The following is a 26,137-nucleotide window of genomic DNA, read 5'->3' on the forward strand; positions in this document are numbered from 1 at the left end:
AAATTCGAAACTCCAAAACACCAAAACTCCAAAACTCCGAAACTCCAAAACTCAAAAATTCCGAAACTCCACAACCCTGAACCTCGAAAACTCTGAAACTCCAAAACTCCGAAACTCCGGAACTCCGAAACTCCAAAACTCAAAAATTCCGAAATTCCAAAACTCCAACACTCCAAACCTCCGACACTCCAAAACTGCAAAACTACAAAATTCCGAAACTCCAAGACCCCGAATCTCCAAAAGGCCAAAACTCCAAATCTCCGAAACTCCAAAACTCAAAAAATCCGAAACTCTGAAAATTCGAAACTCCAAAACTCCAGAACTCCAAAACTGCAATGCTCCAAAACTCCGAAACTCCGAAACTCCAAAACTCAAAAATTCCGAAACTCCACAACCCTGAACCTCCAAAACTCTGAAACTCCAAAACTCCAAAACTCCGAAACTCCGAAACTCCAAAACTCAAAAATTCCGAAACTCCACAACCCTGAACCTCGAAAACTCTGAAACTCCGAAACTCCGAAACTCCAAAACTCCAAAACTCCGAAACTCCAAAACTCAAAAATTCCGAAACTCCGCAACCCTGAACCTCGAAAACTCTGAAACTCCAAAACTCCGAAACTCCAAAACTCCAAAACTCCGAAACTCCAAAACTCAAAAATTCCGAAACTCCACAACCCTGAACCTCCAAAACTCTGAAACTCCAAAACTCCGAAACTCCGAAACTCCGAAACTCCGAAACTCCGAAACTCCAAAACTCGAAAAGTGTCAAAATCCAAAACTCAAAAACTCAAAAACTCCAAAGCTCCAAAACTCCAACACTCCAAAACTCTGACACTCCAAAACTACAAAACTACAAAATTCCGAAACTCCAAGATTCCGAATCTCCAAAACGCCAAAACTCCAAATCTCCGAAACTCGAAAACTCCAAAATTCCAAAACTGCAATACTCCATAACTCCGAAACTCCAAAACTCAAAAATTCCGAAACTCCACAACCCTGAACCTCCAAAACTCTGAAACTCCAAAACTTCGAAACTCCGAAACTCTGAAACTCTGAAACTCCAAAACTCCAAAACTCCAAAACTCCAAAAGTGCAAAAATCCAAAACTCCAAAACTCAAAAACTCCAAAACTCCAAAGCTCCAAAACTCCAACACTCCAAAACTCCGACACTCCAAAACTACAAAACTACAAAATTCCGAAACTCCAGATTCCGAATGTCCAAAATGCCAAAACTCCAAATCTCCGAAACTCCAAAACTCCAAAAATTCCAAACTGAAAATTCGAAACTCCAAAACTCCAAAACTCCAAAACTCAAAAATTCCGAAACTCCACAACCCTGAACCTCGAAAACTCTGAAACTCCAAAACTCCGAAACTCCGAAACTCCAAAACTCCAAAACTCCGAAACTCCAAAACTCAAAAATTCCGAAACTCCACAACCCTGAACCTCCAAAACTCTGAAACTCCAAATCTCCGGAACTCCAAAACTCCAAAAATCCGAAACTCTGAAAATTCGAAACTCCAAGACACCAAAACTCCAAAACTCCGAAACTCCAAAACTCAAAAATTCCGAAACTCCACAACCCTGAACCTCGAAAACTCTGAAACTCCAAAACTCCGAAACTCCGGAACTCCGAAACTCCAAAACTCAAAAATTCCGAAATTCCAAAACTCCAACACTCCAAACCTCCGACACTCCAAAACTGCAAAACTACAAAATTCCGAAACTCCAAGACCCCGAATCTCCAAAAGGCCAAAACTCCAAATCTCCGAAACTCCAAAACAAAAAAATCCGAAACTCTGAAAATTCGAAACTCCAAAACTCCAGAACTCCAAAACTGCAATGCTCCAAAACTCCGAAACTCCGAAACTCCAAAACTCAAAAATTCCGAAACTCCACAACCCTGAACCTCCAAAACTCTGAAACTCCAAAACTCCAAAACTCCGAAACTCCGAAACTCCAAAACTCAAAAATTCCGAAACTCCACAACCCTGAACCTCGAAAACTCTGAAACTCCGAAACTCCGAAACTCCAAAACTCCAAAACTCCGAAACTCCAAAACTCAAAAATTCCGAAACTCCACAACCCTGAACCTCGAAAACTCTGAAACTCCAAAACTCCGAAACTCCAAAACTCCAAAACTCCAAAACTCCGAAACTGCAAAACTGCAAAACTCCAAAACTCCGAAACTCCGGAACTCCAATACTCAAAAATTCCGAAACTCCACAACCCTGAACCTCCAAAACTCTGAAACTCCAAAACTCCGAAACTCCGAAACTCCAAAACTCCAAAACTCCAAAAGTGCAAAAATCCAAAACTAAAAAACTCAAAAACTCCAAAACTCCAAAGCTCCAAAACTCCAACACTCCAAAACTCCGACACTCCAAAACTACAAAACTACAAAATTCCGACACTCCAAGTCTCCGAATCTCCAAAACGCCGAAACTCCAAATCTCGAAAACTCCAAAACTCCAGAAATCCGAAACTGAAAATTCGAAACTCCAAAACTCCAAAGCTCCAACACTCCAGAACTCTGACACTCCAAAACTACAAAACTACAAAATTCCGAAACTCCAAGATTCCGAATCTCCAAAACGCCAAAACTCCAAATCTCCGAAACTCCAAAACTCCAAAACTCCAAATCTCCGAAACTCCAAAACTCCAAATATCCGAAACTGAAAATTCGAAACTCCAAAACTCCAAAACTCCGAAACTCCGAAACTCCAAAACTCAAAAATTCCGAAACTCCACAACCCTGAACCTCGAAAACTCTGAAACTCCAAAACTCCGAAACTCCAAAACTCCAAAAATCCGAAACTCTGAAAATTCGAAACTCCAAAACCCCAAAACTCCAAAACTGCAATTCTCCAAAACTCCGAAACTACGAAACTCCAAAACTCAAAAATTCCGAAACTCCACAACCCTGAACCTCCAAAACTCTGAAACTCCAAAACTCCGAAACTCCAAAACTCCAAAAGTGCAAAAATCCAAAACTAAAAAACTCAAAAACTCCAAAACTCCAAAGCTCCAAAACTCCAACACTCCAAAACTCCGACACTCCAAAACTACAAAACTACAAAATTCCGAAACTCCAGATTCCGAATGTCCAAAATGCCAAAACTCCAAATCTCCGAAACTCCAAAACTCCAAAAATTCCAAACTCTGAAAATTCGAAACTCCAAAACTCCAAAACTCCAAAACTCAAAAATTCCGAAACTCCACAACCCTGAACCTCGAAAACTCTGAAACTCCAAAACTCCGAAACTCCGAAACTCCAAAACTCCTAAACTCCGAAACTCCAAAACTCAAAAATTCCGAAACTCCACAACCCTGAACCTCCAAAACTCTGAAACTCCAAATCTCCGGAATTCCAAAACTCCAAAAATCCGAAACTCTGAAAATTCGAAACTCCAAAACACCAAAACTCCAAAACTCCGAAACTCCAAAACTCAAAAATTCCGAAACTCCACAACCCTGAACCTCGAAAACTCTGAAACTCCAAAACTCCGAAACTCCGGAACTCCGAAACTCCAAAACTCAAAAATTCCGAAATTCCAAAACTCCAACACTCCAAACCTCCGACACTCCAAAACTGCAAAACTACAAAATTCCGAAACTCCAAGACCCCGAATCTCCAAAAGGCCAAAACTCCAAATCTCCGAAACTCCAAAACTCAAAAAATCCGAAACTCTGAAAATTCGAAACTCCAAAACTCCAGAACTCCAAAACTGCAATGCTCCAAAACTCCGAAACTCCGAAACTCCAAAACTCAAAAATTCCGAAACTCCACAACCCTGAACCTCCAAAACTCTGAAACTCCAAAACTCCAAAACTCCGAAACTCCGAAACTCCAAAACTCAAAAATTCCGAAACTCCACAACCCTGAACCTCGAAAACTCTGAAACTCCGAAACTCCGAAACTCCAAAACTCCAAAACTCCGAAACTCCAAAACTCAAAAATTCCGAAACTCCGCAACCCTGAACCTCGAAAACTCTGAAACTCCAAAACTCCGAAACTCCAAAACTCCAAAACTCCGAAACTCCAAAACTCAAAAATTCCGAAACTCCACAACCCTGAACCTCCAAAACTCTGAAACTCCAAAACTCCGAAACTCCGAAACTCCGAAACTCCGAAACTCCAAAACTCGAAAAGTGTCAAAATCCAAAACTCAAAAACTCAAAAACTCCAAAGCTCCAAAACTCCAACACTCCAAAACTCTGACACTCCAAAACTACAAAACTACAAAATTCCGAAACTCCAAGATTCCGAATCTCCAAAACGCCAAAACTCCAAATCTCCGAAACTCGAAAACTCCAAAATTCCAAAACTGCAATACTCCATAACTCCGAAACTCCAAAACTCAAAAATTCCGAAACTCCACAACCCTGAACCTCCAAAACTCTGAAACTCCAAAACTTCGAAACTCCGAAACTCTGAAACTCTGAAACTCCAAAACTCCAAAACTCCAAAACTCCAAAAGTGCAAAAATCCAAAACTCCAAAACTCAAAAACTCCAAAACTCCAAAGCTCCAAAACTCCAACACTCCAAAACTCCGACACTCCAAAACTACAAAACTACAAAATTCCGAAACTCCAGATTCCGAATGTCCAAAATGCCAAAACTCCAAATCTCCGAAACTCCAAAACTCCAAAAATTCCAAACTGAAAATTCGAAACTCCAAAACTCCAAAACTCCAAAACTCAAAAATTCCGAAACTCCACAACCCTGAACCTCGAAAACTCTGAAACTCCAAAACTCCGAAACTCCGAAACTCCAAAACTCCAAAACTCCGAAACTCCAAAACTCAAAAATTCCGAAACTCCACAACCCTGAACCTCCAAAACTCTGAAACTCCAAATCTCCGGAACTCCAAAACTCCAAAAATCCGAAACTCTGAAAATTCGAAACTCCAAGACACCAAAACTCCAAAACTCCGAAACTCCAAAACTCAAAAATTCCGAAACTCCACAACCCTGAACCTCGAAAACTCTGAAACTCCAAAACTCCGAAACTCCGGAACTCCGAAACTCCAAAACTCAAAAATTCCGAAATTCCAAAACTCCAACACTCCAAACCTCCGACACTCCAAAACTGCAAAACTACAAAATTCCGAAACTCCAAGACCCCGAATCTCCAAAAGGCCAAAACTCCAAATCTCCGAAACTCCAAAACTCAAAAAATCCGAAACTCTGAAAATTCGAAACTCCAAAACTCCAGAACTCCAAAACTGCAATGCTCCAAAACTCCGAAACTCCGAAACTCCAAAACTCAAAAATTCCGAAACTCCACAACCCTGAACCTCCAAAACTCTGAAACTCCAAAACTCCAAAACTCCGAAACTCCGAAACTCCAAAACTCAAAAATTCCGAAACTCCACAACCCTGAACCTCGAAAACTCTGAAACTCCGAAACTCCGAAACTCCAAAACTCCAAAACTCCGAAACTCCAAAACTCAAAAATTCCGAAACTCCACAACCCTGAACCTCGAAAACTCTGAAACTCCAAAACTCCGAAACTCCAAAACTCCAAAACTCCAAAACTCCGAAACTGCAAAACTGCAAAACTCCAAAACTCCGAAACTCCGGAACTCCAATACTCAAAAATTCCGAAACTCCACAACCCTGAACCTCCAAAACTCTGAAACTCCAAAACTCCGAAACTCCGAAACTCCAAAACTCCAAAACTCCAAAAGTGCAAAAATCCAAAACTAAAAAACTCAAAAACTCCAAAACTCCAAAGCTCCAAAACTCCAACACTCCAATACTCCGACACTCCAAAACTACAAAACTACAAAATTCCGACACTCCAAGTCTCCGAATCTCCAAAACGCCGAAACTCCAAATCTCGAAAACTCCAAAACTCCAGAAATCCGAAACTGAAAATTCGAAACTCCAAAACTCCAAAGCTCCAACACTCCAGAACTCTGACACTCCAAAACTACAAAACTACAAAATTCCGAAACTCCAAGATTCCGAATCTCCAAAACGCCAAAACTCCAAATCTCCGAAACTCCAAAACTCCAAAACTCCAAATCTCCGAAACTCCAAAACTCCAAATATCCGAAACTGAAAATTCGAAACTCCAAAACTCCAAAACTCCGAAACTCCGAAACTCCAAAACTCAAAAATTCCGAAACTCCACAACCCTGAACCTCGAAAACTCTGAAACTCCAAAACTCCGAAACTCCAAAACTCCAAAAATCCGAAACTCTGAAAATTCGAAACTCCAAAACCCCAAAACTCCAAAACTGCAATTCTCCAAAACTCCGAAACTACGAAACTCCAAAACTCAAAAATTCCGAAACTCCACAACCTTGAACCTCCAAAACTCTGAAACTCCAAAACTCCGAAACTCCAAAACTCCAAAAGTGCAAAAATCCAAAACTAAAAAACTCAAAAACTCCAAAACTCCAAAGCTCCAAAACTCCAACACTCCAAAACTCCGACACTCCAAAACTACAAAACTACAAAATTCCGAAACTCCAAGATTCCGAATGTCCAAAATGCCAAAACTCCAAATCTCCAAAACTCCAAAACTCCAAAAATTCCAAACTCTGAAAATTCGAAACTCCAAAACTCCAAAACTCAAAAATTCCGAAACTCCACAACCCTGAACCTCCAAAACTCTGAAACTCCAAATCTCCGGAACTCCAAAACTCCAAAAATCCGAAACTCTGAAAATTCGAAACTCCAAAACACCAAAACTCCAAAACTCCGAAACTCCAAAACTCAAAAATTCCGAAACTCCACAACCCTGAACCTCGAAAAGTCTGAAACTCCAAAACTCCGAAACTCCGAAACTCCAAAACTCCGAAACTCTGAAAATTCGAAACTCCAAAACCCCAAAACTCCAAAACTGCAATTCTCCAAAACTCCAAAACTCCGAAACTCCAAAACTCAAAAATTCCGAAACTCCACAACCCTGAACCTCCAAAACTCTGAAACTCCAAAACTCCGAAACTCCGAAACTCCAAAACTCCAAAACTCCAAAAGTGCAAAAATCCAAAACTAAAAAACTCAAAAACTCCAAAACTCCAAAGCTCCAAAACTCCAACACTCCAAAACTCCGACACTTCAAAACTACAAAACTACAAAATTCCGACACTCCAAGACTCCGAATCTCCAGAACGCCGAAACTCCAAATCTCGAGAACTCCAAAACTCCAAAAATCCGAAACTGAAAATTCGAAACTCCAAAACTCCAAAACCGCAAAACTCCAAAACTCCGAAACTCCGAAACTCCAAAACTCAAAAATTCCGAAACTCCACAACCCTGAACCTCGAAAACTCTGAAACTCCAAAACTCCGAAACTCCAAAACTCCAAAACTCCGAAACTGCAAAACTCCAAAACTCCGAAACTCCGAAACTCCGGAACTCCAATACTCAAAAATTCCGAAACTCCACAACCCTGAACCTCCAAAACTCTGAAACTCCAAAACTCCGAAACTCCGAAACTCGAAAACTCCAAAACTCCAAGAGACACTCCAAAACTACAAAACTGCAAAATTCCGAAACTCCAAGACCCCGAATCTCCAAAACGCCAAAACTCCAAATCTCCGAAACTCCAAAACTCCAAAACTCCGAAACTGCAAAACTCCAAAACTCCGAAACTTCGAAACTCCGGAACTCCGAAACTCCAAAACTCCAAAACTCAAAAATTCCGAAACTCCACAACCCTGAACCTCGAAAACTCTGAAACTCCAAAACTCCGAAACTCCAAAACTCCAAAACTCCAAAACTCCGAAACTCCAAAACTCAAAAATTCCGAAATTCCACAACCCTGAACCTCCAAAACTGAAACTCCAAAACTCCGAAACTCCGAAACTCCAAAACTCCAAAACTCCAAAAGTGTCAAAATCCAAAACTCAAAAACTCAAAAACTCCAAAATTCCAAAACTGCAATACTCCAAAACTCCGAAACTCCGAAACTCCAAAACTCAAAAATTCCGAAACTCCACAACCCTGAACCTCCAAAACTCTGAAACTCCAAAACTCCAAAACTCCGAAACTCCGAAACTCCAAAACTCAAAAATTCCGAAACTCCACAACCCTGAACCTCCAAAACTCTGAAACTCCAAATCTCCGGAACTCCAAAAATCCGAAACTCTGAAAATTCGAAACTCCAAAACACCAAAACTCCAAAACTCAAAAATTCCGAAACTCCACAACCCTGAACCTCGAAAACTCTGAAACTCCAAAACTCCGAAACTCCAAAACTCCAAAACTCCGAAACTGCAAAACTCCAAAACTCCGAAACTCCGAAACTCCGGAACTCCAATACTCAAAAATTCCGAAACTCCACAACCCTGAACCTCCAAAACTCTGAAACTCCAAAACTCCGAAACTCCGAAACTCCAAAACTCCAAAACTCCAAAACTCTGACACTCCAAAACTACAAAACTACAAAATTCCGACACTCCAAGTCTCCGAATCTCCAAAACGCCGAAACTCCAAATCTCGAAAACTCCAAAACTCCAGAAATCCGAAACTGAAAATTCGAAACTCCAAAACTCCAAAGCTCCAACACTCCAGAACTCTGACACTCCAAAACTACAAAACTACAAAATTCCGAAACTCCAAGATTCCGAATCTCCAAAACGCCAAAACTCCAAATCTCCGAAACTCCAAAACTCCAAATCTCCGAAACTCCAAAACTCCAAAAATCCGAAACTGAAAATTCGAAACTCCAAAACTCCAAAACTCCGAAACTCCGAAACTCCAAAACTCAAAAATTCCGAAACTCCACAACCCTGAACCTCGAAAACTCTGAAACTCCAAAACTCCGAAACTCCGAAACTCCAAAACTCCAAAAATCCGAAACTCTGAAAATTCGAAACTCCAAAACCCCAAAACTCCAAAACTGCAATTCTCCAAAACTCCGAAACTACGAAACTCCAAAACTCAAAAATTCCGAAACTCCACAACCCTGAACCTCCAAAACTCTGAAACTCCAAAACTCCGAAACTCCAAAACTCCAAAACTCCAAAAGTGCAAAAATCCAAAACTAAAAAACTCAAAAACTCCAAAACTCCAAAGCTCCAAAACTCCAACACTCCAAAACTCCGACACTCCAAAACTACAAAACTACAAAATTCCGACACTCCAAGACTCCGAATCTCCAAAACGCCGAAACTCCAAATCTCGAAAACTCCAAAACTCCAAAAATCCGAAACTGAAAATTCGAAACTCCAAAACTCCAAAACCGCAAAACTCCAAAACTCCGAAACTCTGAAACTCCAAAACTCAAAAATTCCGAAACTCCACAACCCTGAACCTCCAGAACTCTGAAACTCTGAAACTCCAAAACTCCGAAACTCCGAAACTCCGAAACTCCGAAACTCCAAAACTCCAACACTCCAAAACTCCGACACTCCAAAACTACAAAACTGCAAAATTCCGAAACTCCAAGACCCCGAATCTCCAAAACGCCAAAACTCCAAATCTCCGAAACTCCAAAACTCCGAAAATCCGAAACTCTGTAAATTCGAAACTCCAAAACTCCAAAACTCCGAAACTCCGAAACTCCAAAATTCAAAAATTCAGAATCTCCACAACCCTGAACCTCGAAAACTCTGAACCTCCAAAACTCCGAAACTCCGAAACTCCAAAACTCCGGAACTCCGAAACTCCAAAACTCCAAAACTCAAAAATTCCGAAACTCCACAACTCCGAAACTCCAAAACTCCGAAACTCCAAAACTCCAAAAGTGCAAAAATCCAAAACTCCAAAACTCCAAAACTCCACAAACCCGAATCTCCACAACTCCGAAACTCCAAAAATCCATACCTCCAAAAATCAAAAATTCCAAAACTCGAAAACTCCAATAATTCGAAACTCCGAAACTCCGATACTCCAAAACTCCAAAACTACAAAATTCTGGAACAAAACCCTGAATATCCAAAAATCCATACCTCCAAAGCTCCAAAAATCCAAAACTCCAAAACTCCAAACCTCCAAAAGTGCAAAAATCCAAAACTCCAAAACTCAAAAACACAAAAACTCCAAAAATCCAAAAATCCAAAACTCAAAAATCCAGAACTTAAAAACTCCAAACTCCAAAAATCCGAAACTCAAAAATTTCAAAACTCCAAAACTCTAAAACTCTAAAACTCCAAAACTCCAACACTCCGAAACTCCGAAACTCCGAAACTCCAAAACTCCAAAACTCCAAAAGTGTCAAAATCCAAAACTCAAAAACTCAAAAACTCCAAAACTCCAAAGCTCCAAAACTCTGACACTCCAAAACTACAAAACTACAAAATTCCGAAACTCCAAGATTCCGAATCTCCAAAACGCCAAAACTCCAAATCTCCGAAACTCGAAAACTCCAAAATTCCAAAACTGCAATACTCCAAAACTCCGAAACTCCGAAACTCCAAAACTCAAAAATTCCGAAACTCCACAACCCTGAACCTCCAAAGCTCTGAAACTCCAAAACTCCGAAACTCCGAAACTCCGAAACTCCAAAACTCCAAAAGTGTCAAAATCCAAAACTCAAAAACTCAAAAACTCCAAAACTTCAAAGCTCCAAAACTCCAACACTCCAAAACTCTGACACTCCAAAACTACAAAACTACAAAATTCCGAAACTCCAAGATTCCGAATCTCCAAAACGCAAAAACTCCAAATCTCCGAAACTCCAAAACTCCAAAAATCCGAAACTCTGAAAATTCGAAACTCCAAAACTCCAAAATTCCAAAACTGCAATACTCCAAAACTCCGAAACTCCGAAACTCCAAAACTCAAAAATTCCGAAACTCCACAACCCTGAACCTCGAAAACTCTGAAACTCCGAAACTCCGAAACTCCAAAACTCCAAAACTCCGAAACTCCAAAACTCAAAAATTCCGAAACTCCACAACCCTGAACCTCCAAAACTCTGAAACTCCAAATCTCCGGAACTCCAAAAATCCGAAACTCTGAAAATTCGAAACTCCAAAACACCAAAACTCCAAAACTCAAAAATTCCGAAACTCCACAACCCTGAACCTCGAAAACTCTGAAACTCCAAAACTCCGAAACTCCAAAACTCCAAAACTCCGAAACTGCAAAACTCCAAAACTCCGAAACTCCGAAACTCCGGAACTCCAATACTCAAAAATTCCGAAACTCCACAACCCTGAACCTCCAAAACTCTGAAACTCCAAAACTCCGAAACTCCGAAACTCCAAAACTCCAAAACTCCAAAACTCTGACACTCCAAAACTACAAAACTACAAAATTCCGACACTCCAAGTCTCCGAATCTCCAAAACTCCAAAACTCCAAATCTCCGAAACTCCAAAACTCCAAAAATCCGAAACTGAAAATTCGAAACTCCAAAACTCCAAAACTCCGAAACTCCGAAACTCCAAAACTCAAAAATTCCGAAACTCCACAACCCTGAACCTCGAAAACTCTGAAACTCCAAAACTCCGAAACTCCGAAACTCCAAAACTCCAAAAATCCGAAACTCTGAAAATTCGAAACTCCAAAACCCCAAAACTCCAAAACTGCAATTCTCCAAAACTCCGAAACTACGAAACTCCAAAACTCAAAAATTCCGAAACTCCACAACCCTGAACCTCCAAAACTCTGAAACTCCAAAACTCCGAAACTCCAAAACTCCAAAACTCCAAAAGTGCAAAAATCCAAAACTAAAAAACTCAAAAACTCCAAAACTCCAAAGCTCCAAAACTCCAACACTCCAAAACTCCGACACTCCAAAACTACAAAACTACAAAATTCCGACACTCCAAGACTCCGAATCTCCAAAACGCCGAAACTCCAAATCTCGAAAACTCCAAAACTCCAAAAATCCGAAACTGAAAATTCGAAACTCCAAAACTCCAAAACCGCAAAACTCCAAAACTCCGAAACTCTGAAACTCCAAAACTCAAAAATTCCGAAACTCCACAACCCTGAACCTCCAGAACTCTGAAACTCTGAAACTCCAAAACTCCGAAACTCCGAAACTCCGAAACTCCAAAACTCCAACACTCCAAAACTCCGACACTCCAAAACTACAAAACTGCAAAATTCCGAAACTCCAAGACCCCGAATCTCCAAAACGCCAAAACTCCAAATCTCCGAAACTCCAAAACTCCGAAAATCCGAAACTCTGTAAATTCGAAACTCCAAAACTCCAAAACTCCGAAACTCCGAAACTCCAAAATTCAAAAATTCAGAATCTCCACAACCCTGAACCTCGAAAACTCTGAAACTCCAAAACTCCGAAACTCCGAAACTCCAAAACTCCGGAACTCCGAAACTCCAAAACTCCAAAACTCAAAAATTCCGAAACTCCACAACTCCGAAACTCCAAAACTCCGAAACTCCAAAACTCCAAAAGTGCAAAAATCCAAAACTCCAAAACTCCAAAACTCCACAAACCCGAATCTCCACAACTCCGAAACTCCAAAAATCCATACCTCCAAAAATCAAAAATTCCAAAACTCGAAAACTCCAATAATTCGAAACTCCGAAACTCCGATACTCCAAAACTCCAAAACTACAAAATTCTGGAACAAAACCCTGAATATCCAAAAATCCATACCTCCAAAGCTCCAAAAATCCAAAACTCCAAAACTCCAAACCTCCAAAAGTGCAAAAATCCAAAACTCCAAAACTCAAAAACACAAAAACTCCAAAAATCCAAAAATCCAAAACTCAAAAATCCAGAACTTAAAAACTCCAAACTCCAAAAATCCGAAACTCAAAAATTTCAAAACTCCAAAACTCTAAAACTCTAAAACTCCAAAACTCCAACACTCCGAAACTCCGAAACTCCGAAACTCCAAAACTCCAAAACTCCAAAAGTGTCAAAATCCAAAACTCAAAAACTCAAAAACTCCAAAACTCCAAAGCTCCAAAACTCTGACACTCCAAAACTACAAAACTACAAAATTCCGAAACTCCAAGATTCCGAATCTCCAAAACGCCAAAACTCCAAATCTCCGAAACTCGAAAACTCCAAAATTCCAAAACTGCAATACTCCAAAACTCCGAAACTCCTAAACTCCAAAACTCAAAAATTCCGAAACTCCACAACCCTGAACCTCCAAAGCTCTGAAACTCCAAAACTCCGAAACTTAGAAACTCTGAAACTCCAAAACTCCAAAAGTGCAAAAATCCAAAACTCCAAAACTCAAAAACTCAAAAACTCCAAAGCTCCAAAACTCCAACACTCCAAAACTCCGACACTCCAAAACTACAAAACTACAAAATTCCGAAACTCCAAGATTCCGAATCTCCAAAACGCCAAAACTCCAAATCTCCGAAACTCGAAAACTCCAAAATTCCAAAACTGCAATACTCCATAACTCCGAAACTCCAAAACTCAAAAATTCCGAAACTCCACAACCCTGAACCTCCAAAACTCTGAAACTCCAAAACTTCGAAACTCCGAAACTCTGAAACTCTGAAACTCCAAAACTCCAAAACTCCAAAACTCCAAAAGTGCAAAAATCCAAAACTCCAAAACTCAAAAACTCCAAAACTCCAAAGCTCCAAAACTCCAACACTCCAAAACTCCGACACTCCAAAACTACAAAACTACAAAATTCCGAAACTCCAGATTCCGAATGTCCAAAATGCCAAAACTCCAAATCTCCGAAACTCCAAAACTCCAAAAATTCCAAACTCTGAAAATTCGAAACTCCAAAACTCCAAAACTCAAAAATTCCGAAACTCCACAACCCTGAACCTCGAAAACTCTGAAACTCCAAAACTCCGAAACTCCGAAACTCCAAAACTCCAAAACTCCGAAACTCCAAAACTCAAAAATTCCGAAACTCCACAACCCTGAACCTCGAAAACTCTGAAACTCCAAAACTCCAAAACTCCAAAACTCCGAAACTGCAAAACTCCAAAACTCCGAAACTCCGGAACTCCGAAACTCCAAAACTCAAAAATTCCGAAATTCCACAACCCTGAACCTCGAAAAGTCTGAAACTCCAAAACTCCGAAACTCCGAAACTCCAAAACTCCAAAAATCCGAAACTCTGAAAATTCACAACTACAAAAATTCCAAAACTGCAATTCTCCAAAACTCCGAAACTCCGGAACTCCAATACTCAAAAATTCCGAAACTCCACAACCCTGAACCTCCAAAACTCTGAAACTCCAAAACTCCGAAACTCCGAAACTCCAAAACTCCAAAACTCCAAAACTCATAAACTCCAAAACTCCAAAGCTCCAACACTCCAGAACTCTGACACTCCAAAACTACAAAACTACAAAATTCCGAAACTCCAAGATTCCGAATCTCCAAAACGCCAAAACTCCAAATCTCCGAAACTCCAAAACTCCAAAAATCCGAAACTGAAAATTCGAAACTCCAAAATTCCAAAACTCCGAAACTCCGAAACTCCAAAACTCAAAAATTCCGAAACTCCACAACCCTGAACCTCGAAAACTCTGAAACTCCAAAACTCCGAAACTCCGAAACTCCAAAACTCCAAAAATCCGAAACTCTGAAAATTCGAAACTCCAAAACCCCAAAACTCCAAAACTGCAATTCTCAAAAACTCCGAAACTACGAAACTCCAAAACTCAAAAATTCCGAAACTCCACAACCCTGAACCTCCAAAACTCTGAAACTCCAAAACTCCGAAACTCCGAAACTCCAAAACTCCAAAACTCCAAAAGTGCAAAAATCCAAAACTAAAAAACTCAAAAACTCCAAAACTCCAAAGCTCCAAAACTCCAACACTCCAAAACTCCGACACTCCAAAACTACAAAACTACAAAATTCCGACACTCCAAGACTCCGAATCTCCAAAACGCCGAAACTCCAAATCTCGAAAACTCCAAAACTACAAAAATCCGAAACTGAAAATTCGAAACTCCAAAACTCCAAAACCGCAAAACTCCAAAACTCCGAAACTCTGAAACTCCAAAACTCAAAAATTCCGAAACTCCACAACCCTGAACCTCCAGAACTCTGAAACTCTGAAACTCCAAAACTCCGAAACTCCGAAACTCCGAAACTCCAAAACTCCAAAACTCCAAAAGTGTCAAAATCCAAAACTCAAAAACTGCAAAATTCCGAAACTCCAAAGTTCCGAATCTCCAAAATGCCAAAACTCCAAATCTCCAAAACTCCAAAACTCCAAAAATCCCAAACTCTGAAAATTCGAAACTCCAAAACTCCAAAACTCCAAAACTCCGAATCTCCAAAACTCAAAAATTCCGAAACTCCACAACCCTGAACCTCGAAAACTCTGAAACTCCAAAACTCCGAAACTCCAAAACTCCAAAACTCCAAAACTCCGAAACTCCAAAACTCAAAAATTCCGAAACTCCACAACCCTGAACCTCCAAAACTCTGAAACTCCAAAACTCCGAAACTCCGAAACTCCGAAACTCCAAAACTCGAAAAGTGTCAAAATCCAAAACTCAAAAACTCAAAAACTCCAAAGCTCCAAAACTCCAACACTCCAAAACTCTGACACTCCAAAACTACAAAACTACAAAATTCCGAAACTCCAAGATTCCGAATCTCCAAAACGCCAAAACTCCAAATCTCCGAAACTCGAAAACTCCAAAATTCCAAAACTGCAATACTCCATAACTCCGAAACTCCAAAACTCAAAAATTCCGAAACTCCACAACCCTGAACCTCCAAAACTCTGAAACTCCAAAACTTCGAAACTCCGAAACTCTGAAACTCTGAAACTCCAAAACTCCAAAACTCCAAAACTCCAAAAGTGCAAAAATCCAAAACTCCAAAACTCAAAAACTCCAAAACTCCAAAGCTCCAAAACTCCAACACTCCAAAACTCCGACACTCCAAAACTACAAAACTACAAAATTCCGAAACTCCAGATTCCGAATGTCCAAAATGCCAAAACTCCAAATCTCCGAAACTCCAAAACTCCAAAAATTCCAAACTCTGAAAATTCGAAACTCCAAAACTCCAAAACTCCAAAACTCAAAAATTCCGAAACTCCACAACCCTGAACCTCGAAAACTCTGAAACTCCAAAACTCCGAAACTCCGAAACTCCAAAACTCCAAAACTCCAAAACTCCGAAACTCCAAAACTCAAAAATTCCGAAACTCCACAACCCTGAACCTCCAAAACTCTGAAACTCCAAATCTCCGGAACTCCAAAACTCCAAAAATCCGAAACTCTGAAAATTCGAAACTCCAAAACACCAAAACTCCAAAACTCCGAAACTCCAAAACTCAAAAATTCCGAAACTCCACAACCCTGAACCTCGAAAACTCTGAAACTCCAAAACTCCGAAACTCCGGAACTCCGAAACTCCAAAACTCAAAAATTCCGAAATTCCAAAACTCCAACACTCCAAACCTCTGACACTCCAAAACTGCAAAACTACAAAATTCCGAAACTCCAAGACCCCGAATTTCCAAAAGGCCAAAACTCCAAATCTCCGAAACTCCAAAACTCAAAAAATCCGAAACTCTGAAAATTCGAAACTCCAAAACTCCAGAACTCCAAAACTGCAATGCTCCAAAACTCCGAAACTCCGAAACTCCAAAACTCAAAAATTCCGAAACTCCACAACCCTGAACCTCCAAAACTCTGAAACTCCAAAACTCCAAAACTCCGAAACTCCGAAACTCCAAAACTCAAAAATTCCGAAACTCCACAACCCTGAACCTCGAAAACTCTGAAACTCCGAAACTCCGAAACTCCAAAACTCCAAAACTCCGAAACTCCAAAACTCAAAAATTCCGAAACTCCACAACCCTGAACCTCGAAAACTCTGAAACTCCAAAACTCCGAAACTCCAAAACTCCAAAACTCCGAAACTCCAAAACTCAAAAATTCCGAAACTCCACAACCCTGAACCTCCAAAACTCTGAAACTCCAAAACTCCGAAACTCCGAAACTCCGAAACTCCAAAACTCGAAAAGTGTCAAAATCCAAAACTCAAAAACTCAAAAACTCCAAAGCTCCAAAACTCCAACACTCCAAAACTCTGACACTCCAAAACTACAAAACTACAAAATTCCGAAACTCCAAGATTCCGAATCTCCAAAACGCCAAAACTCCAAATCTCCGAAACTCGAAAACTCCAAAATTCCAAAACTGCAATACTCCATAACTCCGAAACTCCAAAACTCAAAAATTCCGAAACTCCACAACCCTGAACCTCCAAAACTCTGAAACTCCAAAACTTCGAAACTCCGAAACTCTGAAACTCTGAAACTCCAAAACTCCAAAACTCCAAAAGTGCAAAAATCCAAAACTCCAAAACTCAAAAACTCCAAAACTCCAAAGCTCCAAAACTCCAACACTCCAAAACTCCGACACTCCAAAACTACAAAACTACAAAATTCCGAAACTCCAGACTCCGAATGTCCAAAATGCCAAAACTCCAAATCTCCGAAACTCCAAAACTCCAAAAATTCCAAACTGAAAATTCGAAACTCCAAAACTCCAAAACTCCAAAACTCAAAAATTCCGAAACTCCACAACCCTGAACCTCGAAAACTCTGAAACTCCAAAACTCCGAAACTCCGAAACTCCAAAACTCCAAAACTCCGAAACTCCAAAACTCAAAAATTCCGAAACTCCACAACCCTGAACCTCCAAAACTCTGAAACTCCAAATCTCCGGAACTCCAAAACTCCAAAAATCCGAAACTCTGAAAATTCGAAACTCCAAGACACCAAAACTCCAAAACTCCGAAACTCCAAAACTCAAAAATTCCGAAACTCCACAACCCTGAACCTCGAAAACTCTGAAACTCCAAAACTCCGAAACTCCGGAACTCCGAAACTCCAAAACTCAAAAATTCCGAAATTCCAAAACTCCAACACTCCAAACCTCCGACACTCCAAAACTGCAAAACTACAAAATTCCGAAACTCCAAGACCCCGAATCTCCAAAAGGCCAAAACTCCAAATCTCCGAAACTCCAAAACTCAAAAAATCCGAAACTCTGAAAATTCGAAACTCCAAAACTCCAGAACTCCAAAACTGCAATGCTCCAAAACTCCGAAACTCCGAAACTCCAAAACTCAAAAATTCCGAAACTCCACAACCCTGAACCTCCAAAACTCTGAAACTCCAAAACTCCAAAACTCCGAAACTCCGAAACTCCAAAACTCAAAAATTCCGAAACTCCACAACCCTGAACCTCGAAAACTCTGAAACTCCGAAACTCCGAAACTCCAAAACTCCAAAACTCCGAAACTCCAAAACTCAAAAATTCCGAAACTCCACAACCCTGAACCTCGAAAACTCTGAAACTCCAAAACTCCGAAACTCCAAAACTCCAAAACTCCAAAACTCCGAAACTGCAAAACTGCAAAACTCCAAAACTCCGAAACTCCGGAACTCCAATACTCAAAAATTCCGAAACTCCACAACCCTGAACCTCCAAAACTCTGAAACTCCAAAACTCCGAAACTCCGAAACTCCAAAACTCCAAAACTCCAAAAGTGCAAAAATCCAAAACTAAAAAACTCAAAAACTCCAAAACTCCAAAGCTCCAAAACTCCAACACTCCAAAACTCCGACACTCCAAAACTACAAAACTACAAAATTCCGACACTCCAAGTCTCCGAATCTCCAAAACGCCGAAACTCCAAATCTCGAAAACTCCAAAACTCCAGAAATCCGAAACTGAAAATTCGAAACTCCAAAACTCCAAAGCTCCAACACTCCAGAACTCTGACACTCCAAAACTACAAAACTACAAAATTCCGAAACTCCAAGATTCCGAATCTCCAAAACGCCAAAACTCCAAATCTCCGAAACTCCAAAACTCCAAAACTCCAAATCTCCGAAACTCCAAAACTCCAAATATCCGAAACTGAAAATTCGAAACTCCAAAACTCCAAAACTCCGAAACTCCGAAACTCCAAAACTCAAAAATTCCGAAACTCCACAACCCTGAACCTCGAAAACTCTGAAACTCCAAAACTCCGAAACTCCAAAACTCCAAAAATCCGAAACTCTGAAAATTCGAAACTCCAAAACCCCAAAACTCCAAAACTGCAATTCTCCAAAACTCCGAAACTACGAAACTCCAAAACTCAAAAATTCCGAAACTCCACAACCCTGAACCTCCAAAACTCTGAAACTCCAAAACTCCGAAACTCCAAAACTCCAAAACTCCAAAAGTGCAAAAATCCAAAACTAAAACACTCAAAAACTCCAAAACTCCAAAGCTCCAAAACTCCAACACTCCAAAACTCCGACACTCCAAAACTACAAAACTACAAAATTCCGAAACTCCAAGATTCCGAATGTACAAAATGCCAAAACTCCAAATCTCCAAAACTCCAAAACTCCAAAAATTCCAAACTCTGAAAATTCGAAACTCCAAAACTCCAAAACTCCAAAACTCAAAAATTCCGAAACTCCACAACCCTGAACCTCAAAAACTCTGAAACTCCAAATCTCCGGAACTCCAAAACTCCAAAAATCCGAAACTCTGAAAATTCGAAGCTCCAAAACACCAAAACTCCAAAACTCCGAAACTCCAAAACTCAAAAATTCCGAAACTCCACAACCCTGAACCTCGAAAACTCTGAAACTCCAAAACTCCGAAACTCCGGAACTCCGAAACTCCAAAACTCAAAAATTCCGAAATTCCACAACCCTGAACCTCGAAAAGTCTGAAACTCCAAAACTCCGAAACTCCGAAACTCCAAAACTCCGAAACTCTGAAAATTCGAAACTCCAAAACCCCAAAACTCCAAAACTGCAATTCTCCAAAACTCCAAAACTCCGAAACTCCAAAACTCAAAAATTCCGAAACTCCACAACCCTGAACCTCCAAAACTCTGAAACTCCAAAACTCCGAAACTCCGAAACTCCAAAACTCCAAAACTCCAAAAGTGCAAAAATCCAAAACTAAAAAACTCAAAAACTCCAAAACTCCAAAGCTCCAAAACTCCAACACTCCAAAACTCCGACACTTCAAAACTACAAAACTACAAAATTCCGACACTCCAAGACTCCGAATCTCCAGAACGCCGAAACTCCAAATCTCGAAAACTCCAAAACTCCAAAAATCCGAAACTGAAAATTCGAAACTCCAAAACTCCAAAACCGCAAAACTCCAAAACTCCGAAACTCCGAAACTCCAAAACTCAAAAATTCCGAAACTCCACAACCCTGAACCTCGAAAACTCTGAAACTCCAAAACTCCGAAACTCCAAAACTCCAAAACTCCGAAACTGCAAAACTCCAAAACTCCGAAACTCCGAAACTCCGGAACTCCAAAACTCAAAAATTCCGAAACTCCACAACCCTGAACCTCCAAAACTCTGAAACTCCAAAACTCCGAAACTCCGAAACTCGAAAACTCCAAAACTCCAAGAGACACTCCAAAACTACAAAACTGCAAAATTCCGAAACTCCAAGACCCCGAATCTCCAAAACGCCAAAACTCCAAATCTCCGAAACTCCAAAACTCCAAAACTCCGAAACTGCAAAACTCCAAAACTCCGAAACTTCGAAACTCCGGAACTCCGAAACTCCAAAACTCCAAAACTCAAAAATTCCGAAACTCCACAACCCTGAACCTCGAAAACTCTGAAACTCCAAAACTCCGAAACTCCAAAACTCCAAAACTCCAAAACTCCGAAACTCCAAAACTCAAAAATTCCGAAATTCCACAACCCTGAACCTACAAAACTGAAACTCCAAAACTCCGAAACTCCGAAACTCCAAAACTCCAAAACTCCAAAAGTGTCAAAATCCAAAACTCAAAAACTCAAAAACTCCAAAATTCCAAAACTGCAATACTCCAAAACTCCGAAACTCCGAAACTCCAAAACTCAAAAATTTCGAAACTCCACAACCCTGAACCTCCAAAACTCTGAAACTCCAAAACTCCAAAACTCCGAAACTCCGAAACTCCAAAACTCAAAAATTCCGAAACTCCACAACCCTGAACCTCGAAAACTCTGAAACTCCGAAACTCCGAAACTCCAAAACTCCAAAACTCCGAAACTCCAAAACTCAAAAATTCCGAAACTCCACAACCCTGAACCTCCAAAACTCTGAAACTCCAAATCTCCGGAACTCCAAAAATCCGAAACTCTGAAAATTCGAAACTCCAAAACACCAAAACTCCAAAACTCAAAAATTCCGAAACTCCACAACCCTGAACCTCGAAAACTCTGAAACTCCAAAACTCCGAAACTCCAAAACTCCAAAACTCCGAAACTGCAAAACTCCAAAACTCCGAAACTCCGAAACTCCGGAACTCCAATACACAAAAATTCCGAAACTCCACAACCCTGAACCTCCAAAACTCTGAAACTCCAAAACTCCGAAACTCCGAAACTCCAAAACTCCAAAACTCCAAAACTCTGACACTCCAAAACTACAAAACTACAAAATTCCGACACTCCAAGTCTCCGAATCTCCAAAACGCCGAAACTCCAAATCTCGAAAACTCCAAAACTCCAGAAATCCGAAACTGAAAATTCGAAACTCCAAAACTCCAAAGCTCCAACACTCCAGAACTCTGACACTCCAAAACTACAAAACTACAAAATTCCGAAACTCCAAGATTCCGAATCTCCAAAACGCCAAAACTCCAAATCTCCGAAACTCCAAAACTCCAAAACTCCAAATCTCCGAAACTCCAAAACTCCAAAAATCCGAAACTGAAAATTCGAAACTCCAAAACTCCAAAACTCCGAAACTCCGAAACTCCAAAACTCAAAAATTCCGAAACTCCACAACCCTGAACCTCGAAAACTCTGAAACTCCAAAACTCCGAAACTCCGAAACTCCAAAACTCCAAAACTCAAAAATTCCGAAACTCCACAACCCTGAACCTCGAAAACTCTGAAACTCCGAAACTCCGAAACTCCAAAACTCCAAAACTCCGAAACTCCAAAACTCAAAAATTCCGAAACTCCACAACCCTGAACCTCGAAAACTCTGAAACTCCAAAACTCCGAAACTCCAAAACTCCAAAACTCCAAAACTCCGAAACTGCAAAACTGCAAAACTCCAAAACTCCGAAACTCCGGAACTCCAATACTCAAAAATTCCGAAACTCCACAACCCTGAACCTCCAAAACTCTGAAACTCCAAAACTCCGAAACTCCGAAACTCCAAAACTCCAAAACTCCAAAAGTGCAAAAATCCAAAACTAAAAAACTCAAAAACTCCAAAACTCCAAAGCTCCAAAACTCCAACACTCCAAAACTCCGACACTCCAAAACTACAAAACTACAAAATTCCGACACTCCAAGTCTCCGAATCTCCAAAACGCCGAAACTCCAAATCTCGAAAACTCCAAAACTCCAGAAATCCGAAACTGAAAATTCGAAACTCCAAAACTCCAAAGCTCCAACACTCCAGAACTCTGACACTCCAAAACTACAAAACTACAAAATTCCGAAACTCCAAGATTCCGAATCTCCAAAACGCCAAAACTCCAAATCTCCGAAACTCCAAAACTCCAAAACTCCAAATCTCCGAAACTCCAAAACTCCAAATATCCGAAACTGAAAATTCGAAACTCCAAAACTCCAAAACTCCGAAACTCCGAAACTCCAAAACTCAAAAATTCCGAAACTCCACAACCCTGAACCTCGAAAACTCTGAAACTCCAAAACTCCGAAACTCCAAAACTCCAAAAATCCGAAACTCTGAAAATTCGAAACTCCAAAACCCCAAAACTCCAAAACTGCAATTCTCCAAAACTCCGAAACTACGAAACTCCAAAACTCAAAAATTCCGAAACTCCACAACCCTGAACCTCCAAAACTCTGAAACTCCAAAACTCCGAAACTCCAAAACTCCAAAACTCCAAAAGTGCAAAAATCCAAAACTAAAACACTCAAAAACTCCAAAACTCCAAAGCTCCAAAACTCCAACACTCCAAAACTCCGACACTCCAAAACTACAAAACTACAAAATTCCGAAACTCCAAGATTCCGAATGTACAAAATGCCAAAACTCCAAATCTCCAAAACTCCAAAACTCCAAAAATTCCAAACTCTGAAAATTCGAAACTCCAAAACTCCAAAACTCCAAAACTCAAAAATTCCGAAACTCCACAACCCTGAACCTCAAAAACTCTGAAACTCCAAATCTCCGGAACTCCAAAACTCCAAAAATCCGAAACTCTGAAAATTCGAAGCTCCAAAACACCAAAACTCCAAAACTCCGAAACTCCAAAACTCAAAAATTCCGAAACTCCACAACCCTGAACCTCGAAAACTCTGAAACTCCAAAACTCCGAAACTCCGGAACTCCGAAACTCCAAAACTCAAAAATTCCGAAATTCCACAACCCTGAACCTCGAAAAGTCTGAAACTCCAAAACTCCGAAACTCCGAAACTCCAAAACTCCGAAACTCTGAAAATTCGAAACTCCAAAACCCCAAAACTCCAAAACTGCAATTCTCCAAAACTCCAAAACTCCGAAACTCCAAAACTCAAAAATTCCGAAACTCCACAACCCTGAACCTCCAAAACTCTGAAACTCCAAAACTCCGAAACTCCGAAACTCCAAAACTCCAAAACTCCAAAAGTGCAAAAATCCAAAACTAAAAAACTCAAAAACTCCAAAACTCCAAAGCTCCAAAACTCCAACACTCCAAAACTCCGACACTTCAAAACTACAAAACTACAAAATTCCGACACTCCAAGACTCCGAATCTCCAGAACGCCGAAACTCCAAATCTCGAAAACTCCAAAACTCCAAAAATCCGAAACTGAAAATTCGAAACTCCAAAACTCCAAAACCGCAAAACTCCAAAACTCCGAAACTCCGAAACTCCAAAACTCAAAAATTCCGAAACTCCACAACCCTGAACCTCGAAAACTCTGAAACTCCAAAACTCCGAAACTCCAAAACTCCAAAACTCCGAAACTGCAAAACTCCAAAACTCCGAAACTCCGAAACTCCGGAACTCCAAAACTCAAAAATTCCGAAACTCCACAACCCTGAACCTCCAAAACTCTGAAACTCCAAAACTCCGAAACTCCGAAACTCGAAAACTCCAAAACTCCAAGAGACACTCCAAAACTACAAAACTGCAAAATTCCGAAACTCCAAGACCCCGAATCTCCAAAACGCCAAAACTCCAAATCTCCGAAACTCCAAAACTCCAAAACTCCGAAACTGCAAAACTCCAAAACTCCGAAACTTCGAAACTCCGGAACTCCGAAACTCCAAAACTCCAAAACTCAAAAATTCCGAAACTCCACAACCCTGAACCTCGAAAACTCTGAAACTCCAAAACTCCGAAACTCCAAAACTCCAAAACTCCAAAACTCCGAAACTCCAAAACTCAAAAATTCCGAAATTCCACAACCCTGAACCTACAAAACTGAAACTCCAAAACTCCGAAACTCCGAAACTCCAAAACTCCAAAACTCCAAAAGTGTCAAAATCCAAAACTCAAAAACTCAAAAACTCCAAAATTCCAAAACTGCAATACTCCAAAACTCCGAAACTCCGAAACTCCAAAACTCAAAAATTTCGAAACTCCACAACCCTGAACCTCCAAAACTCTGAAACTCCAAAACTCCAAAACTCCGAAACTCCGAAACTCCAAAACTCAAAAATTCCGAAACTCCACAACCCTGAACCTCGAAAACTCTGAAACTCCGAAACTCCGAAACTCCAAAACTCCAAAACTCCGAAACTCCAAAACTCAAAAATTCCGAAACTCCACAACCCTGAACCTCCAAAACTCTGAAACTCCAAATCTCCGGAACTCCAAAAATCCGAAACTCTGAAAATTCGAAACTCCAAAACACCAAAACTCCAAAACTCAAAAATTCCGAAACTCCACAACCCTGAACCTCGAAAACTCTGAAACTCCAAAACTCCGAAACTCCAAAACTCCAAAACTCCGAAACTGCAAAACTCCAAAACTCCGAAACTCCGAAACTCCGGAACTCCAATACACAAAAATTCCGAAACTCCACAACCCTGAACCTCCAAAACTCTGAAACTCCAAAACTCCGAAACTCCGAAACTCCAAAACTCCAAAACTCCAAAACTCTGACACTCCAAAACTACAAAACTACAAAATTCCGACACTCCAAGTCTCCGAATCTCCAAAACGCCGAAACTCCAAATCTCGAAAACTCCAAAACTCCAGAAATCCGAAACTGAAAATTCGAAACTCCAAAACTCCAAAGCTCCAACACTCCAGAACTCTGACACTCCAAAACTACAAAACTACAAAATTCCGAAACTCCAAGATTCCGAATCTCCAAAACGCCAAAACTCCAAATCTCCGAAACTCCAAAACTCCAAAACTCCAAATCTCCGAAACTCCAAAACTCCAAAAATCCGAAACTGAAAATTCGAAACTCCAAAACTCCAAAACTCCGAAACTCCGAAACTCCAAAACTCAAAAATTCCGAAACTCCACAACCCTGAACCTCGAAAACTCTGAAACTCCAAAACTCCGAAACTCCGAAACTCCAAAACTCCAAAACTCAAAAATTCCGAAACTCCACAACCCTGAACCTCGAAAACTCTGAAACTCCGAAACTCCGAAACTCCAAAACTCCAAAACTCCGAAACTCCAAAACTCAAAAATTCCGAAACTCCACAACCCTGAACCTCGAAAACTCTGAAACTCCAAAACTCCGAAACTCCAAAACTCCAAAACTCCAAAACTCCGAAACTGCAAAACTGCAAAACTCCAAAACTCCGAAACTCCGGAACTCCAATACTCAAAAATTCCGAAACTCCACAACCCTGAACCTCCAAAACTCTGAAACTCCAAAACTCCGAAACTCCGAAACTCCAAAACTCCAAAACTCCAAAAGTGCAAAAATCCAAAACTAAAAAACTCAAAAACTCCAAAACTCCAAAGCTCCAAAACTCCAACACTCCAAAACTCCGACACTCCAAAACTACAAAACTACAAAATTCCGACACTCCAAGTCTCCGAATCTCCAAAACGCCGAAACTCCAAATCTCGAAAACTCCAAAACTCCAGAAATCCGAAACTGAAAATTCGAAACTCCAAAACTCCAAAGCTCCAACACTCCAGAACTCTGACACTCCAAAACTACAAAACTACAAAATTCCGAAACTCCAAGATTCCGAATCTCCAAAACGCCAAAACTCCAAATCTCCGAAACTCCAAAACTCCAAAACTCCAAATCTCCGAAACTCCAAAACTCCAAATATCCGAAACTGAAAATTCGAAACTCCAAAACTCCAAAACTCCGAA

Source organism: Amblyomma mixtum, chromosome 1 (assembly GCF_055824585.1).
Source record: "Amblyomma mixtum isolate Tamu chromosome 1, ASM5582458v1, whole genome shotgun sequence".
Classification (NCBI taxonomy): domain Eukaryota; kingdom Metazoa; phylum Arthropoda; class Arachnida; order Ixodida; family Ixodidae; genus Amblyomma; species Amblyomma mixtum.